Here is a 20868-nt window from a genome sequence, read left to right on the forward strand (position 1 = left end):
TTGATTTCTAGGATTGGCAGAGTCAAAAGTGTTTTACATTATTAATGAATGTGTATCTCAGGGTGCCCATAAATCTGAATAAATCCAGTAGCACGCAGTTCTCATCTTTGCATCACAGATGAGACTATTTCTTCCACCCTCGAGCACCAAGTTCCTACTCTAGTTAATGAACATTATCTGCTGATGGAGCACAATGTCCTGTGTTTGTGCAAATAAATTAAAATGATGACATACTCAAATGAGAACTAATTAAATACAGAGCAGTTCTTCTAATTTAAAAGCACAAACACTTTCTTGAGCACATTAGGTTCTAAAAATCAATCGGATATTACATTTTTTTGTGAGCTGAACTAATTAGGCTTACGTTGCATGTATAAATTTGGTTCATTTCTGAAACTACCACTAAGTCTGCTGATAGCTTGCAGGGTGATTAATTATGCATTAAAATGTTTTAAATAGCTTTTCAACACTTGCTGCACAAAAAGAATCTTTAAAATGAGGAAACAAATGGAATACTAGAAACATGTAAGATGCTTCTAAACTTATACCTATTTGGCCTACCTCTAACTCTCCTAAAAGCAGAGAAAGGAATATGATTATTTCATCTTTTCTCCAGGAAAGGATAGTTTAAATGAATGTTTTTTTGTAAAATTTAGTGACACATTTGCTTATAGGTTTTGGTTTTGTCATCTTTGATAATACTGCAGGACTTGGTAGAGTCTTTTTATTAGGCTATCAATGGTCCTAAAAGCCCTATGATTTTCTATGTTTTGATTTTCAAAATGGTAATGTGTTTCTTTTTCCCATTACACACCTTCATTGTGATAAAAAGTAATCTCTATATGGCAATAAAAAGGGGTGGGTTATTGTCTCAACATGATGCCCCTCCAAAACATTACGCTCAATTTTCTTTAAAAGCCAGATATGAAGACCACATGTCATATGATTCAATCTATATGAATGAACAGAAATGACAAATCTATAGAGATAACAGTTTAGTAGTCGCTTGGAGGTGGAAGTGACTACCCATGAGCAGAGGGGAACTTTGAGTGATGATGGATGCACAGCTACTGTCATCAAAGTGTACACTGAAAATGGGCAGGCTTAATGACATGTAAATTATGTCGATCATTATTTTTAAAGCATGGGGGGAGAATGGGAGATAGAGCAAACTGCTAGAACAACTGTATATTTAAAGTTCAAGAGATTTTGATAGAGGGGAAAAAACAGTATAGCGCTTTTGTCCAGAGGAAAAAAATGCAACACCAAGAAATCGAAATTCCCGTACCCAATTGTGCATCGTATTAGGCCATACACACAGGCTTGTGTGCACACATGAATGCACATGGGCATGCATCTCTTACAACAAATTTTTATTAAAATTCATATAACATGAACGTCAGCATTTTAACAGTTTTAAAGTGCACAGTTCAGTGGTTTTAGTGTATTCTCGATAACCATCATGGCTATCTAGTTTCAGAATATTTCCATCACCGCCCCCAAAATCCCTATACCTCAGTTCCCCAAATCTCATATACCATAGCAACCACTAATTATTTTCTGTCTCTGGATGTGCTTGTTCTGGGCATCTCATATAAACAGAAGCACGTAATGTGGCCTTTCATTTCTGGCTGCTTTCACTTAGCCCAACGTTTTCAAAGTCCTCTTTTTTTAAAAAAACTTAACATTCTAATGTGGGTATTATTATATTTGTTGAACATTAAAATTTACTTCATTCTTTTTAATAGCTGAATATTATATTGTCAGAGTCTAATCTATTTCGGCAGTCTCCTATTGCTGGACAAGTAGGATATTTGTACCTTTTTTAAAAAATTATAAATAGTGCTGCATTGGTACTGGCATCTGTCATTATTAGAGTGTCAGGTTTGCTTTTAATAGTGCTCAGGCTGATCATCATTTAAACTCAGAATGTAGCCCGGCCGGGCGTGGCTCAGCGGTTGAGCATCAACCTAGGATCCAGGCAATCAGGGTTTGATTCCCGGTCAGGGCACAAGCCTGGGTTGCGGGCTGCAGCCGATCAATGACTCTCTCATCACTGATGTATCTATCTCTCTCTCCCTCTCCTTTCCTCTCTCTGAAATCAATAAAGATATATTTAAAATAATAATAAACTCAGAATTTAATTCTGAAAGTTTCAGTAAATTTATTCCCCAATAGTCCTGTTTAGTGTGAAAGTAGTTTTCTGTGATTTGTTGGAACGAGTAAGTCATAATCATGATCGCACAAGGCATTGCTCTTTGGTTCTCAGTGATCTCAGCATTTTCATGCTACTCTTAAGCAGTGGAATGTGAATACTGCTAAAAGCAGCGATTTTCAACCATTTTCCTCTCGTGACACACGTACCCTAATTACTAAAATTCTGTGGCACACCAAAAAATATATTTTTTGCTGATCTGACAAAAAAAATTGGTATATGAAATCTCAATTCATTCACACTGAACAGCTATTTTGTATTAGCTGTTGTCTTTTTTTTTTTTTTTTTTGATTTTAGAGAAAGGAAAAGAGAGAAACATCGATGTGAGTGAGAGAGAAACATCAACCAGCTGACTCCCACACCTGCTCTGACTGGGAATCAAACCTGCCGCCTGGATGTGTACCCCCACCTGGAATCAAACCCGCCCCCTTTTGGTGTACAGGTTGATGCTCCAACCAACTGAGCCACACCATCCACATTGGGGGACATTTTTTTAATTTGACGATCTAAGGGAAAAGAGGTCTGTCTCTTAGTCGGGTGTTGCATGTTTTAAAGATTCCTGCGGCACACCGGTGTACCACGGCACACTGGCTGAAAATCACTGGCTAAAAGGACTGTGTCATGCCCACACTTCAAACCATTTCTATCTTAGAAGCGAAAACTTCATTCAAAGTGAGCTGCCTTTCTTTTTTCTTGCCCATTTAGACCAGTCATCCCAACAGTGTCATGCTTAGGTCACTGTTGTTACATAACATCTGTAAAAAAATTCTGAAATGTGCCCATTTTTAATTTCTCCTTGAGTGGGTCTGTATGGCCATAGAATTTAGTCATCTCTGGACATCCCTAACATTTTGCTCACGTGCGCTTTCATGGAATCAATACTCATTGTTAGAGATAAGATCAAATGTATGCTATGATCTGACAGTGACTCTGTTCGAATTAGGTCTTGTTACCCAGTTTGTTCCTATATAAATCCCCAAGAGTTAAATTTAACCAGAGGAGCAGTTTAAAAGAAGACTGAAACCAACATCTATAAGTCAGACATCTGCAGAAATAACTTTGTTTTATAAATTTGTATTGAGCTTTAAGAGTTGAATTTCTTGCCCTGGCTGGTTTGGTCCAGTGGTTAGAGTGTCAGCCCGAGAACTGAAGGGTCCTGGGTTCGATTCCGGTCAAGGGCGTGTACCTTGGTTGCAGGCCTGGCCCCAGCTGGGGCACTAGGCGGGTTGATGTGTCTCTCTCACATTGGTGTTTTTTCCCCTCTCTCTTCCTTCCACTCTCTCCGAAAAAGCAATGAAAAAAAATAACCTCAGTTGAGGATTAAAAAAAAGAGGTGAATTTCTTAATAAAATGCTTTTAAATGCTTTCCTTGTGCTTTTTTGGGTTTTTGTCCGGGTGGGGTTGCCCGCCTGGAGGGCAGATTGTTTTGGCGTCCTATTTATAAGGCTCCATGGCCTGTAAGGAGGAGCGCATTGTTAATGCACTTTTTAAACATTTTTATTTGTTACTGTTCCAGGGTGATACATTTTAATCACTGTAGGAGCAGGCACATGGAACAGCGGCCAGTGTCTGTTGCAGGTCGTGCTTAAAACACAGGCTCCATTTGCACCCTCCCTCTGGACCATAGTCTATCCTGCCCCTGGTCTGGCCCACGCCCTTCCTGGCGGGATAACATGGTTTTCAATCAATACTCAGAGGATGCAGTCATTTCTGTGGCTTCGTGAGATTAATCTGCATGCCCAGTGACGTGAATGGTGTTTAAACATGGCTAGCTTTGATCAGCTGCTTGAACCAAAGACAGACTTTAATATTTGACATGAGTCATACAGATTTTCTGTTTTTATTCATGTTGCAAAAATAAGAGAGAATCATTCATGAAGAAACCGTGGAACCAGGACCCAGCTAGAGGCAGATGGGAGCTGAGTGAAAAATATGAAAGTCAGGACTGAATTGAAGACCGTGGAGGGGAATCTGGGGCCTTTGGGGCCTTAGTGGGCAGAGGAAAGGTTGGAAAGATTGTGCTAAGATGTGCTAGGGAATTTGTTTCAGTGCCTATACTACACGGACACTGATATAAAAATGTTAGTGGAACAAAATAAAGACTAATTACATGGTGTAAAAGCAGTCAGCACTAAAAATAAACCAAACAGCAAGCAGAAAGGTATGTTAACTCTTTAAATCAATTTTATAGAGAAACTCAATTCGACAGCAGCTTTAAAATATCCATATATCACAAGGCACTTCTTGCTGATAATAACGTGTTTGCAGAACCTCTCCAAGATCCATTTAAGCCCTAGGGTTGGGAAATTTTTCTTAACCACTAATTTAAATGGCTCATGCTGCAGATCAGAGCTTGGGCTTTCTTCTGTCTTTATTAGAGATGGGATCAGGTCACCATCCTCTAAGGCTAGAGCAGGGAACCTGTGGTCCCCGGCCACGGTCCGGAGGAGACAGTGTCCATTCGCTGCCGTGCCTGGGCTGCATTTCCTCTGCCCCCAAGGCTGAGCGTGCTCCTGCTGCTGGTACTGCTCCAAAAATCAATTCTTCCACGTTGGCGGTTATAATACTCTGATTCAGAACACAGCCTGTGAATTGAAGCAGTTAAAAAAAAAATGAATTAGAAAAGAGAAAACTCATGGACAGGACAGCGGTGTGGTGCCTGTCGGGGGAGGCGGCGGTCGAGGGAGTTTGAGGAGAGTACCGGGGGGCGGGGTAAGTGGTGGGGGAAGGAGACTCGCCTTGGGGCGGGGAACGCACAGTAGGTGTACAGATGATGTGCGGTGGAGTCGTGCACGGAAACCTGTACAATTTGGTTAACCAGTGTCACCCCAATAAATTCAATAAAAAAGGAAAACAATCTCATCAAAATCCTTATATCGACTATCTGTTGAAATGATAATAATCGTGCTATATAGGGTAAACGATGTATTATTAAAATTTAAAGTAAAATAAGAGAGGTGTAAAAAGTAGGCGGTTTATCAGCATTTTCAAGGGGAACAGCGCAGCTAAGGCCCCGGGTGTGGCTTCTGTCCCTCCCTCTGTCTCTGTCCGTTCGGTGTCTCACTCGAGGCCTCTGTTTATGTCTATTCGAACTCGAATTGACTCTAATATAGAAACGAGATGCGTTTGTAGCATTTGTTGTGCTTATCGAAGTTTCATATTGCCTCTTCTCAGTTATTTAACAACGAAAGTAAGTGAACCAAGTGTTTCCTCTCTAAGTGGTGTGTGGGATGCCTTTTTGCAAGGCATGTGGATTAGAGGGCCCTTGCTTGAGGCTCTCCCACCCTCCCATGCCTCCTGCCAACCAAGTCCTGCTTGCAGCTCCCTCCTTAGAAGCTGAATATTCTCTGCGTTAATGCTTTCATTTTTCCCCTCACAACTTATTTTCTTTTTCTGATCGTCCTTGGTCTCTTCCCTTAATCCCTTCCAAGTTCTCCACACCTTTCTTTAACGGTACAGCCCAGATAGGGGCGCGCCTATTTCACGTCTGAGATGGCAAATATATGGCAGTGACCTCACACTTACTCTTTGCGTGTGGCTCAGAATGACACGTTTCTTGCATACTTTTGAACTGAGAACTGAGGGTGAAAAATGCATAGCTTAGCACTAGACCTGCTCATAATTTAGTGAGACCATGATTGCCATTTTTGAGTTTTAGTTTTCTCTCTACAAAATGAGGTTCTATTAGATACTCGAAATCATTTCAATTTGGAGATATATATATGTCACTTTTAGATATAACATGGACTGTATATGTATGTTATATACAGGGTGGGGCCAAAGTAGGTTTACAGTTGTTCATATAAAAAATAATACAATATTTAAATAAATAATAATACAAGAATAAACTGTGTTTCACGTACTCACAACTGTAAACTTACTCTTGCCCCACCCTGTGTAACATTATAAATTTATAGGTAAAATATAAATATAGGTGGTAATAAAATCTCGGGCATATTCAATACGAATGTATACTGATAAGGTAAAGTGTTTCCAAAATATAATCTAATTTTATCAATATATGAAAGTATATATATAACAGAATATTTTCTTTGTTAAATAAAAGCACACACACACACATTTCTATCTGGCACAAATATTTTGTTAAGTGAGAGAATTAATGACTATACCTCTTTTCCAGACCTTTTGAATTGATTGAAAGAAATTTTTCCTAGACCTTAGAGAGAAAATCTAATTTTACCCCAATAACTCCTAATATAATTTTAGCTTTTGAATATTTTTGCCCTTTCAGTCTAATTGCATTGAAAAAATATTATTGAGCAGGCACATCCTCATAGGTCAGAGTTTTTATTCTACCATTAGAACAATTTCTGCTTTTCGGTTCATCAGTGGCCCTCTCAATCTTATAAAAATAGCCTAATTCACTCTAAGATACCAAGGACTTCCATCTGTATGAGCACTGGCCTCCTGGGGTATATAGCACATCTTTTCTCAGAAAGTCAGGAGCCATTTCCTTAGTTCAACAACTAAATGTCTTGGGCAAGATAAAAGCTGTGCTACACTTACAGAAAGCAATTATGTTCATTTCAGCAACGCGGGAAGTGTGGAGAAACCAGCCTGGCTTTCCAAAGGCAGTGTCTGCAAAAGAAAGGGAGGGCTTTAGATCTTTTATTAATAAAGTTGATCTTTATAATATGTAACATATGCACTGAGATTTCTTAAGTCGTAATAAATACCCATTCACCCTACCTCTAGGTTGCCATGTAAAGACACTAAGCACAGTTGAAATGCCCCGCGTGCATCCTAATTGCAGCCCACCTTCTCACACGGGGTGCTATTACTCTGAATTTTAGACTCAGCATTCTTACCATTTCTCTATTATTTTTACCAAGTGTGTGTCTAGCCGTAAACAATACAGTATTAGTTAGCTTGTTTTTGACTTTCATATAAATGGTGCTCTTTTCCCTATAAGTTTGTGAGACTGAGCTGTGTGACTCCTCCGCGAAGCTGTTTACTAGAATGTGGAATCCCATTAATACATTGCAATGTGTCGATTCATTTTGCAGCTGATGGGCGTTCATTTTGTCTTCGGTCACTTGCTTTTACAAACCGTGGCCTGTAGGCAGCCCTGTCGCGTCTTGCTGTGCGCATGTGTGCGAGGGGTTGCCCAGGGCCCACGGAGGGCTGGGCTGCTACAGCTCCCCCTACGGTTTCTGTCTGTCTTATCCCAAAGCCACAAAAGCAGCCTCCATATTTTCTTCTAAGGATTTCAAAGTTCTGCTTTTCACATTTAAATCTTTGTTATCCACCTGGTATATGAAGTATTCTTCCCCCATATGCATCACCACTTTCCTCGCCTTATATTTGATCCATCCAGGTAAGGCAGTGTTAAGCTAACCATAAGGCATTTTTCTAGGTTAGTCCTAAAAAGAATGGAATGGGGGGAAAAACTCTTTTTTCCCTTTAAAGAAAAGAATCTCCCTTTAACATTTGTCTACCTTTTCCTCCCTCCTCTAGGCTCAGTCTCCCTGTTCTCACTTACATGGAGTTGGCCTCATTCATAGAAAATATACTATATTCCTTAGAGAAAGCAGTACCTTGGGATAGTATGACTTCCTATCTTCTAAACCAGAGGAGAGTCAACTTCTCCTGTGAAGGGCCAGATAATAAATATGTTGGGCCTTGCTGGTCAAGAGGCAAAATCAAGGATATTGTATGTAATATGTGTACTATAATATATACAGCCATGTAAATATGAAGAGGGAAAGCAAATTTTCACAAATATTTTATTAACAAACTTAAAAATAAAATAATAATTTTGTATGCTTTTTGATAATGCAGGTCTACTAGTGTGTAGAATGGAGTTCTTCCTGATAATCTAATTTAATTTATTCTTCCTAACAACCTGATGGACTAGATAGTACTAATACCTACATTTCATTCGCAATATTACCCTGCTAACAAATGCTGCAGCCAGCATTCAAGCCTGATGCCAGAGCTTGTACTCTTGACCTTGATACAATTTTCCAAGGGGAATTAATAATTGGTCTTATCTCACAGATGAAGAAATGGGAGCCTAAGGGGTTAAGTAGATTGGCAAGCTCACGCAAATTGCTGAGAGCCACATCTGTCTAATTTCAAAGCCACGCGCTCTCCCTTCTCTGCCACTTCAAGACTTCCAGGAACCTGCAAACCATGGGTGACAGCTGCAACTAGCAAAGCAGGCCCCCAGTTATGTTACCATTTTAATGGAAATATTTTAATATAGAAATCAATAGCTGCATACATTTTTTTCTTTTTAATTATAAAAATTACAAAGGGGCATGTTTAAAAAGATCATACACTATTGAAGGGTATGTAGCACAAGGTAAAATAAAATTTATTAATTCATTGTTTTCTCACCTATTTGCTTTCACCTTATTTCTCTCTTTCTTTATTTTTCTCTCTTTTTATATCCCCCCCCCTTTTTTGTGTATTATAAGAGCTGCTCAGAATAGAATAAAGCAGTAGAATTAAGATCCCTTATTGACCAAATAGAGTGGGAATCTTGAAGCCAATATAAATTATTTGAATGGATGAATGGTGTTTAGTTTCCCGGCATCAATCAGTGTCCAACAAGCGTTGCCTGAGTGGCTACTATGTGGTAGGTTCTGTAAGAAAATCCAGATGAAAATGAAGCCACCTGCCTGCGCCTTAACTTTAAGGAGCTTACCAGCTAGTGAAATTCCAGTCAAAACAAATCTTGAGAGTAAAGAGAAAGCCTGAAAAACTCAGCCAGGACAGAGATTATGCCATCTGAGCTCTAGCACCTTACAACCTTTATTAAGAAAGATGCAGATTGCCCAGCCTGTGTGACTCAGTGGCTGAGCATGGACCCATGAACCAGAAGGTCCCTGGTTCAATTCCTCATCAGGGCACAGGCCTGTGTTGCAGCCTGGAGGGGGGCGTGCAGGAGGCGGGATCTACGATGCTTCTCTCTCATCAATGTTTCTATCTCTCTCTCCCTTTCCCTTCCTCTCTCCCTTTAAAAAAATATAAATTAAATAAAGATGCAAATTAATCAATGATATTAATTCCCAGTTGAACGATGTATTTGATTAGGGAATAAATCTGATAAACTTTAAGATAAAATAATTTGACAAAAGCATAATTACTAATCGTGTCCTTGGCTTCAAATACGTATTTAAAAGTGCCCGGCGGAGTGAAATCAACAACTAAAATGTACTTGTCACCTACAGCGTGTCAGGCACTGTCAGCTGCGCCACATACACATCTCATTTAAAGATGACAGCAGTCCAGTGGGACGGGTGTTATTGTTAGCTCTGTGTAGGTTACTTTAGAGGTTCAAAGTATTTGCCCAGTTGTTACACAGCCAGTAAGAAGTAAAGCCATGATTTGAGCTGGAGAAAACTTGAAAATGTGGTAACACTTGAAAAGAATCCATGCTGCCTTATGATTTATTTTCAGTCCTAAGGGCAAACTAGAAAAAATAAATCATATGCTCGGCATTGAAATGATAAATGAATTAAAGTTTTGCCTCTTCTCCCAAGGGGCATTTTTGGGCAACAAATCAGAAGCGGAGCCGTCTTTGAGGTTTGGATCAGTGATTTCTGATTCAGTTCTGAAGCAAACTAGAGACGTCCGCCTCTGGTTCTAAATTCCCGATTGCGTGAGGCCCCGAAGCTCAGCCCCTACCAGGTGCTATCACTTTGCCCGGTGGGCTCCTGGGGCTTCATCAGGCGCTGCAGTTATGTTGCACACGCAGTTAGGTACATGTTATATACACATGTCCTCACACGGAGGGGCCAAGCAGAGGTGGAAGGTGCTAGGCCGAAGGGCAGAAAAAGATTCGACCTCTGGCCCAAACTCATCATGTGGCTTTGAATAAAATTAAGTGGCTTTTTTTTTTTTTTAATTTTTATTTATTGATGTCAGAGAGAGGAAGGGAGAGAGGGAAAGAGACAGACATTGATTTTTGTTGTTCCATTCATTCATGGATTCACTGGCTGATTCTCATATATGCCCGACCGGGAATCGAACCCAGGAACTATCTGGCCAGGGCTTAAAGTTAAGTTTTAAACCCCCGGTAAAATGGTCATAAAAATGGCTTCTCTGCCCCCTTCACTGCGCCGGAGGATCCAGAGAGACCAGTTATGTGAAACGGCTTTGCAAGGCCAAAGGGCCGCCTACACGCAGGGCACTGCTTTCTAGATAAGAAGCCCGGCTCCGTGCTCACGGGCTGGGCGCTCGAACCCGAGGCTGGGGAGCCGGAGTCCCCGCCGGACCTGCGAGGCAGGGACCTTGCCTGGCACCCACCAGCGCGAAGGGTGGGTGAGCTCAGCTGCGCTCAGGGGCCCTGCTCGACCCCTCCACATGTGAAATCCCTGTTTGTCAGGGGGAAGGACAGGGGCTAAGAGCCCACGCTTTGTCGTCTGACCAGTTAGAGCTCAAAAGCCAGCTTCCCCACCCGAACCTCGTAGCAATGGGCTCTCTCAGCCTCAGTTTTCCCATCTGCAGGCTGGGGGTAACCGCAGCACGTGTGTGTGAGGCCGTGGGAATAACTGAGCAAAGAATGCTAAGAACTTCATAAGGAGCCTTGTGAACTGAAAGCAGGCAATGGCAGTAGGTACTATATGTTATTAAGCACAGGGATAGTCTCAGGAGCAGTGGTGTAGAGGGGACTTGGACACACTTTCTTGTACAATTGTGAATGTAATTCCTTAGAACCTCATTTTCATGTATTGTGCCTAAATGGGGGACCTGTGGTCTCGCATACAATTTTTACTTAGTTTTTGATGAGCAAGAGATATTACTTGTTTTTTTAAAAAAAAATCCACAATTATCTCTAATACAGATTTTTCTTCTTGCATGCCAGTTGTATATTTCCTTTTGTTTACATATAATTCCTTATTTTCTGGACCTGGGGGCATCTATGACAGTCAAATGATGTGAATCTTGACCATGGCTTTCATTCTGTGTGACTGACGCATAAAGTCACATGTTTGTGCCTCACTGCAAAGATATTTTTTAAAATGCATTTGTCATTTGTATAATAGTTAACATTTTCTTAATGAGACTTATCCAAGTTGGCTCAAATAAAACAAGTACGTGGTTACTCAACTTGATATGCACATCCTAAAATAAGTTGGATGAGATCCACTATTGGAATTTTCTTTGTTTCATGGAGGTTAATTCAGTTGAAGGACAACATGAATAGTTAAACCCTAAAACATAATTTGAAGGAGTGTCAACAAGCCTATAGTTATTGTAATAGTATTTGGGCAATAGCTCATTTCCACTTAGCTCCAGAGCTATAAATAGTTCTCATTTGTTTTCTTTGTACACTTACTGGATTAATTAAGGCAGAACAAGCCAAGTGATATTATTGTAGCAGTTGGCTAAACTTGATGCAAACACAGTAATTAAAATGATTGCTTTTTAATTCCTCCCCTTTTTAGGAGCCTAATGAGCTGGATCTGTAGTGTTAGGAGCCCTAAAGAATTTGAGTTCAGGACCACTAGGCTTTTCTGCCGGTGTGTTTTCCTTGTTGACAGATTTCAGTGTTGTTGGGACTTTCCTTCGGGAAGGAAACACCTGGGTCCTGCATCCATGTGATATCTGCTTAGTAAAAAAAAAAAAAAAAAAGTATTGTTTCTCTCATATTTGGATCACCAAGTGTTTCCATTTACCTATCCAAACTGATGCTGGTAACACACACACACAAGCTGTCCTTGAGAGAGAAGCCGCCTCCCCTGCCATCGTGAAGGTCGCATGCCCCCCACCTACCCGAGGCAGCAGTTGTGCCCAGCTGCTCCCCGGCTCTGTCTCTTGTTTCTAGATGCCCGACTGCATCTGGAAAGGTGCCGGTTTCATAAACCTACAAGAAGAGGGCCGCTGGGAAGCAAGGCCCGAAGCACAGGCCTTTCGTCCTGAAGAGCTCGCCTGAGCCGCCTGGGCTGTCCCGCTGTGCCCCTTGGTGTGCCGATCGCTCTGCCGGAGCTGGGGGTCGCTGAAGGGGACGGCAGCCTCTGGCCCCCCCTCCCAGCCACTCCCAGCCACGCTGCTATAAATGCGCCGTATTCCTTTTTAATTTCCCCTTGGTGGCTGCGTTGCTTTGTGAGAATTGGACGCACAGGTTTAAACGACCTCTTTACAAAGTGGAGACCAAGCAAAAATAGAAGGGACAGGACACTCAGATGGGCTAGAATGAGGGCAAACTTCCGCTGCAAACTTTTTAATTGAGGTACTTGGATTTCTGCTGCTTTTGAGAATTTTCAAAGAGCACAGTCGAGCGATGGGAATATTTTATTCCTTCTGAGTACCTCGGGAGGATTTTCACCTTCGTATCTGACTTTGAACAACTCTCTCTAGAGCCCACGTTTCAAACGTCAGGTAGTTTCACCGGGCCTTCAGCAAAGAAGGGCTCAGCGGCACCTGGAGGAGCTTATGGCCCGCACGCTTTTCCACTGCCCCCGACACTGAAATAGCGAGATGCCTCAGCACTCCACCCTGAGCACTGTTTTCTGTGTTTACCTCTTGCCACCCAAGGCAGTCCGTTGTCTCTTACAGATTCCACTCTCGCCTCCGGGTTGGAGATGTCCAATCGATGTCCCGGTCGCCACCCTCGCCCACGCTCAGGTCCCTATCATGAACTGCCTGCCTGACATTTCTTTTCTTTTTAAATTTTTTTTTTTAATATATCTTTATTGATTTCAGAGAGAGGAAAGGAGAGGGAGACAGAGAGATAGAAACATCAATGATGAGAGAGTCATTGATCGGCTGCAGCCCGCAACCCGGGCATGTGCCCTGACCGGGAATCGAACCCTGATCGCCGGGATCCTAGGTCGACGCTCAGCCGCTGAGCCATGCCGGACCGGGCTGCCCAACATTTCTTTAAGGTGTGTCACCATCAGTTCAAGCCCAGCCTGTGCGCAGTGGAATTACCTTTCGATCTTTCTCTCTCCTCTGCTCTGACAGGCTGTCTCTCCACAACCCACAATTTTCTCTTTTTCAATCAGTCTCTCTCCCCCCACCTCCCTCCCTCCCTGTCTCCATCTCTGTCTCTCTCGGGGCCATTCCAGTAACGACCGAGGCTGCAGCCATCACTCGATTCTCTCTCCCCCAGCCTCTTACATCTATGCACTAGATATGTCTTCTGTATTCTCTTATGTCTCTCCTGTGCTTCCCTCCTCTCCAATCCCGTAACTAAGCGTCCGGGTTTAAATAAACACTTATTCAGCTAATGCCGGGCACCGTCATAGGCACACTGAAGATTTGATGTTGGCAAAGAAACTGCCCCTGAATTGTTACAACACCCTTTTAATTGGTGTCTTGGAAGCCTGTGCCTCCCCCTCTCCAATACATTGGGCCACAAATTAACCTTCTCGGACACAACTTTGATAATATTTCTCTAAATATCATGTATCTATCTATCATAACTGTTATATTCACTATGCTCAGAAGCCTTTGGGACTCATCCTGTGGAGCCTCCTAGGCCACTCAGCTGCATTTAGAGCCATGGCTGTGTGTCCACTAGCAAAATGAAGAGCATCACGGCTTCATCTCCCAGCCTTATGCCCTGCAAGCACCGCAGTGGGCCAATTCCCTTGGGGACAAAGGTCAGGGCCTTTGAGCCTCATACTACAGAGCAAGACTCTCTGGGGAAGACTGGAGTGTCCAGGCTAATAAGGTCCAGGGATTAACTTCCCACATGATCAAGGTGGCACCATTTAGTGCCAAAGCCACTGCCTACGCCCATAATGCCAGAAATGTATCTGAACACTATGTATGGGACCATGCTCTGGTCATAGGCTGTGGGGGAAATCATCGCTGCTGAAATAGCATCCACTCCTTTATGTTGAAAACATGAGGCTCAGCCACTGAACACCGACCTATGATTCAGGAGATCACGTGCCCGGGTTGTGGGCTCGATCCCCAGTAGGGGACGTGCAGGAGGCAGCCAATCAATGACTCATCACTGATATCTCTATCTCTCTCCCTCTCTCTGAAATCAATAAAAATATATTTTAAAAATAGTAATTGCCTAATGAACAAATGTTTTTTTTAAAAAAAAGTTCTCTTTTTAATTATCACAGAAGCAATGCATACACACTGTAAATCAATTCAAACCGTACGAAAATATATAATTAGAAATTCAAAGTCTCCCATGTGGTCTCCACCCCCACAGATAACCAGCTATGAGGAGAACATGTTGCCCTGACATTTTCACTAAAATTTTTAGCCTCCTCTGTCATTTCAACACCCCTCCTTTCTCAACACCCCTCAGAACAATATAGCTGACTCATTTTTTCCCAAATTTCTGTCCTCAGTGGCATCCCCAAGCATAGGAGAAAAGGTAGACGCCAGGGCGGGCACCCGGACCCTTGAGTGGCCAGGGAGGACCCTTCCCCAGGCCCAGGACACCAGCTGAAGCCCGCACTGCCAGCCGGTGCTCTTTGACCACTAGGTGGTTCTGTAACCTCTCCGATGCAGTTCCCACTTGCTGCCTGAGGAGAACAGGGACACCTGGGGCAGGGTTCCTGTCCCCACACCTTGCCCACTTGTTTCTATTTTAATTCTCAGCCTGTCTGCCGTGTCCGGATAGAAGCTGGTCATGCAGTCCCTACGCACAGTCTCACTGTGTTTCCCGTCGGGGGGGAGAAGGGCTGTTTCCTCCCGCAGGCGGGGCCCAGGCACCAGCCTCGGCTTGGGCTCGGGCTTGGGCTGCAGGCTGCTTTCTAACTGCGGAGACAGAACTCTGTCCTGGTTGCAGCAGGAATGGAAATCTTCTTATGCGTCGTCCACAGCTCCACCTTTATCTACTGCATTCCTTCCTTCCACTTACTGCTGCGTGTTATAATCAGGGAATCATGCTGGGTCCAGAAGGTAGACACTGGGGTAGCTAGTCCCTGAGAGCGTAACAGTCATATAGGAGCAACAAACAAGTTGCTCGCCCAACACCCATCCTTCTTCTGGATCTCGATTTTCCCTGGGGAGCATGTCCCCCCTCTTCCACCCTCAGTCCAGGGTACCGTCAGTGTCTGGGCTCCTGCGGGGGGAGGCATGCGACTCCATCCTGGCCTGAGTTTTACATCCTGCTCACACTTACTGGTTCAGGGGTAAGCCTGTGGACTGATTCCATGAGAGGCAACCTGAAGAATTTTGCTGGGACTATTGAAAAACCAAGTGCTTTCTTCTCTTATGCTGGTCTTGAACTTGGGAGTAAGGAACCCAAATCTGTTGGCAGCCGAAGTCTGAGAAGGAAGCTAATGTGGAGGAAAGCGGACTGAAGAGGTAGGAAGAGCCTGGGCCCTGGTGATGTCATTTGAGTCCTCAAATCAAAACATCCCTGAAGCTAGATCTACTCCTGAAGTGTCGGTAGATTTCCACTTTGCTTCATCTTATTTGAATCAGATTTTCTGTCAGTTATGCCAAGTGAAATGAGTTATATGTAATGATAAATAGTAAAGTGATCGTTACAATGCAGCGTGATAGATGAATGATATGTAATAGAGGTTAGTACAAGCTGTCACTGCAATAAATAGGAATGATATCTAACCCAGGAGCAGGGATGTCTTCCTTAAGACAGATTTATATAAATATTTATTTAAGATCTTATATCAAGCACTGCATTAGTTTGCTAGAGCTGCCATAACCAAGTGCCACAGACTTTGGGTTGAACAACAGAAATTTATTTTATTTGTTTACTTTCTCACAGTCTGGAGGCTAGAGGTCTGAGATCAAGGTATTGGCAGGATTGGTTTCTTCCAGGGCCTCGCTCCTTGGCTTGGAGACAGTCATCTCCTCCCTGGATCTCCAGATGGCCTTTCCTCAGTACCTCCGTGACCAGCTTTCTTCGGTTAATAAGAATGCCAGTAACATTGGACCAGAGCCCACCCTTATAACCTCATGATTTCCTTTTCAAATATAGCCACCCTCTGAAGTGCTGAGGATTAGGGCTTCAGCATATGAATTTGGAGGGGATATGATTCAGGGCATGGAAAGCACCTAATTTGGTTGCAAAGACAAAAATGGGTTATTGCTCTCAATTAGCTTACAATTTACATAAGACTGACCAAAATAACCAGAATACACAGCTAAGCAAATGAAACACACATTTACTGAGCACATCGCTAGAGGCAGTGGATTCGTCATTTCAGATAAGACGATATGCCTGTGAGATCACTGCTGCTGAAATAACGCTAAGGAAGGCAGCAGCCGTTTCTGGGCTTTGATGAAGAGGCCTCTTCCAGGGACTGTGGCCTTTGAAACCACTTGGACAGAGAGGGAATTTTAGTAGAGACAGCCGAGGCAGATGGGGGGCTCTGACAGTGTGAGGTATTTTCCCAAATCGCCCCCAAATAAGTCACCGTTTACCTTCTCTTTCCACCTCCTTTCCTGGTAGGCGCTTTAAAAAAGAGCCGCTTTGTTTAATCGTCAACAACAAAGGTGAAAAGGCTTTTCCCATTTTTATACATGAAGAAAATGGAACTCAAAGAGCTCAAGAAGTGTGTCCAACTAGAGCTATTTGTCCGAGTCGAAATGAGAGCGTGACGTTGTTTCCAAGTTGCTTGGAGGAGCAGCTGCCCAAGGGCCAGCCCGCAGCTCCTGGTGCAGACGGGGTGACAGAAGTGTCGCCAAGAGCACTGAGGGGCAAGTAGGACCCCGGATGCCAGCGACGCAGGGGACGCATAGGACCCAACTGCCTTCTTCCTGCAAAGTCTTCGTTAAGGATAAGAGTAAGTGATTTGGGAGACAAACTAGTGAGTAGTTTTCAAATGTTGTTCATTTACACTTAAAGCTGGCTTTCCTGCGTTTTGGGTCTCCTGTTTTTTTGTTTGTTTTGTTTTATTTTTTGACAGTCGATGACCTAGAGTTAATTTAAAACAGGACTCCCCACCTTGCACTGGAGATAAATGGATTTCTCAGGGCCGTTAATTTTCTTCAGAAGCTGTCAGCATTTTCTAAGTGTTTTCTTTAGAAAAACCTCGTGTGGCTGTAACTATGTATGTATGTGCATAATATTTAGCCACATCCTCTGTCGATGCATATAAATTCCATCTGAAATAATTGACAAATTATTGTCATTGTAGGCCAGGCACCACTCTACATGCTGAGGAAATATCAGTGATCGAAATAAAATTTAAAAAGTGCTTTCCTCACCTCTGATAGTCTTCCCCAAAATTCTTAATCTCAGCCTAATCCTGAGAAAACAACATACAAACCCAAATAGAGGGACGTTCTACAAAATATCTGACCATTAGCCTTCAAATGGATTGAGGTCACGAAAAACGAGAAAAGACAGAGAAACTGTCACAAATTGGGGGAGAGTAAGAGCCATGATGACCAAATGCAAAGCGGACCCTGAAACAGAAAACGGACATTAATGGAAAACTGGGGAAATCTAAATAAAGTCTGGAGTTTAGTGATTAGCACTGTGCGGATGTTAACTCCTGGTTTTGATAAGTAGATCGTGGTTATGTGAATGTTCACATTAGAGGGCGCTGGGTGAAGGTGGAAGGTTAAGGTCGGTGGTGCGTGGGCAGGATAAACGGCCATCTCAGACGGTGCATAAAGAAAAATGGAATTTATTTAAGGAAAGGGGGCAGGAGGTGGGGATATCCAAAGGGAAGGGCTACACAGCACTGAGCCAAAGGGTATTGGGATCCATGATGGCAGCAAAAATACACTTGGGACCGTGAAACAATGAGGAGCATAGAAAAAAGTAGCAGGAAAGCTTAGGCTGGGCTGCTCTGGCTCACTGGGAAGTCAGAGAGAGAAGGGGCCCTGGAGACAGGTTCAGGGGGTAAGCTGGGCATGAACTGCCCCTGCCCATTGCTCCCCTGGTTGCAAGCCTCGTGGGGTCCCCTCCCAGAGAAGAAACAGGAAGGAGATGGCTCTGCAGTGCTCCCCTGCTGGGGAGCGTAAGCTGGGTCCTTTGTCTCTTTCTTGCAGGTGGGCATCTTAGGGAAGGTTTCAGGGGAGGGTCTCAACAGAATATTCATCAGCTTTCCAAGTGCGCTCTTTCAGGGTCAAGGCCTCCACTGATTCGTCGGTGCCTGGGCAGGGGGTCATTAGTCAATGTGTCAGGTCCTGAGGCAACCACAGGGCCACTTGTCTGGTTTTGCTGCTTTTCTGGGCCTGGAGCTGAAATACAACTGAGGCCTGGATGTTATCTTTAGGGAGGAAACGCTCAGGGGGTCTAAAGCGCATGACCGGCCATATGCAGGGGGAGGACAGGCCGCCCTGGGACAAGGCTCTTGTTTTCCCAGTTTTGCCCCTTCTAGGCATCCGGGGCCTCCTGCCCTGGTAGCTTTTTCGCCTGGCCCACCGCCCTTGCTCTGCTCATGTCTGTCTAACAAAGCGTGTATGTGAATTGTTTGTACTGTCTTTGTGGCCTTTCTGTAAATCCAAAATTATTTCAACTTACGATTTTTAAAGAAAATGCACGCCTTCACAGAGGCTAAATTCTAGTGGGAGAAGTCAAACAAACAAAATCCAATAAGTAGATTGTATTTCAGCATCAAGACTGCGTGATTTTGAAAATTCTCAGACTCTCTAAATGGCAAAAGGTTCTGAAAGTCAGAAATGGTGCCAACACAGCGGCGGAGCACGGGGCTCTCCAACCTTCTGTTCAAACCTAAGAAAGATGAAAAGATCAGAGTATTCAGTCACACGCGCGTGCGCACACACATATATGCACACACGTGCACACACACGCACAAAAAAGGGCTTCCTTGTCATTTTGTTCAGTGTGCATTTTTGGCATTAAGTCTGATTTTTTGGAAGGAAAATACCACATTAAAATATTATTTATATCCACTATTGGAGTTTCGGGATATCCCTTCCAATTTGCCCAAGGTGAGAACCTCATTCATTCCCACGCAAGTCCTGACACCGCTCGCCACAGTCCTAGGTGTTTTATCCCTGTTTTGAAGCTCAGGAAACCCAAGCACAGGGAGCTGGGTGATAGCCCAGGGCCATGAAGCAATGAAGCAGTCAGGCTGGAATCCAGAATCTCCCGGCTGCAACGCCGCACTTACGACCGTTTCCCGATGCCGACGCCTCCTAGAGAAGGCGGCGTGGTCCCGGGCCGCGGAGTTTGCATCATCTGAACGCCCAGCTGCCACAGTCCTCAGCAGACCTTCCTGACCAGTCGCTAACTGCCTGGCCTCCGTGGCAAAGCAGATCATCAGACACGCTGGCTTCTTTGCCCAATTCTGTTAGCAACCCAGTTCATAGCTCCACGGCTCTATGAACTACAGGGCCCAGACTTTATATTGCTTGTTTTTTTCCCACTGTTCTTTGGGCAGGCTGCTTGGCTGGCTGTAAATCAGATGGTGAAAGTAACAGTGAGTGACAAATAATGGCACATTACTATATTGATTGTGAACCCCAAATCAGCCCCAGAGGAAAGTTCAGGTCCAAAAATTGGGTTGGCTTGTTTATGGTTAGACATTAAGGATGCCAACAAGGCCGTGGCCGCGTAGCTCAGTTGGATAAAGCATTGTCCCGATACCCAGTCAGGACACACGCAAGAATATACCCATGAATGCATAAATAAGTGGAACAACAAATCAATGTGTTTCTCTCTCTCTCTCTGTCTCTGAAATCAATAAATAATAATAGTAATTATAACGCCAACAATATGTAGCATTGTACAGAGTACTGTGAAAAGATTGCATTTTTAATATAGAAAAAAATTATATTTTTGTTTAGGATAGAATAAAAAACTAGAATATTTGTTAGGGAATTATTGCTATAGTCAATTTTCAAGCATCTCTTACACGCTTCATGGTTAGTGTGACACCTGGCTGAAGTATACTATGCACAGGCACACTCGAAAAGGTTCTCGGCCCAACCTTCCACACCCCCGACCTCATTCACAATGTCTCTCCCACCTACTGACTGGTTCCTGAGAGTCTTAGAATACACTAGGAGGTAAATCTAGAGTGCTGGAGCCCCTGACAGAGAAAGCAGCCCATGACTTACATTCACCTCAACTTCTAAATAGAAGCTATTAGATCCTTTACAAAGAAAAGAAGCAGGGAAAGCGAGTTTTATGGAGTCCAAATAGCAGGCAAGGCGCTAATTTCTTTCACGTCTACAGCTGTTCTTACAGAGGTGATATTTCCTGAGAGCATCTGGGTGGTAACCTCATTAGTGAGGGTTCGCAAAAGGTTCTGGCAGCGTGTTCTTTGCTGACACGCTGAAATAATGTGCTAAAAAAAAAAAAAAAGCTTTTGCCAGTGTGAAAGTCCATGAGCCCATGTGGAATTAGTCAAGAGCTCTAGAGAAGCCCTAGCCTGTTTGGCTCAGTGGTTAGAACATCGGCCAGCAGACTGAAGGGTTCCGTGTTCGATTCTGGCCAAGGGAACGTCCCTCAGTTGCAGGCTTGGTCCCCAGCCTTGGTCTGGGTGTGTGCAGGAGGCAACCAGTCTATGTGTCTGTCTCACACAGATGTTTCTAGCTCTCGCTCTCTCTCTCTTTCTTTCTCCCCCTTCTACTTTCTGTGAAAAGCAATGGAAAAAACATCCTCAGGACCGGCCAACACAGCTCAGTGGTTGAGCATCGACCTAGGATCCAGGAGATCGTGGTTGGATTCCCAATCAGGGCACATGCCCGGGCTGCAGGCTCGATCCCCAGTGGGGGGCGTGCAGGAGGCAGCCGATCAATGACTCTCTCATCATTGA

The sequence above is a fragment of the Miniopterus schreibersii genome, assembly GCF_964146895.1.
Source record: "Miniopterus schreibersii genome assembly, chromosome: 4".
Taxonomy (NCBI): domain Eukaryota; kingdom Metazoa; phylum Chordata; class Mammalia; order Chiroptera; family Miniopteridae; genus Miniopterus; species Miniopterus schreibersii.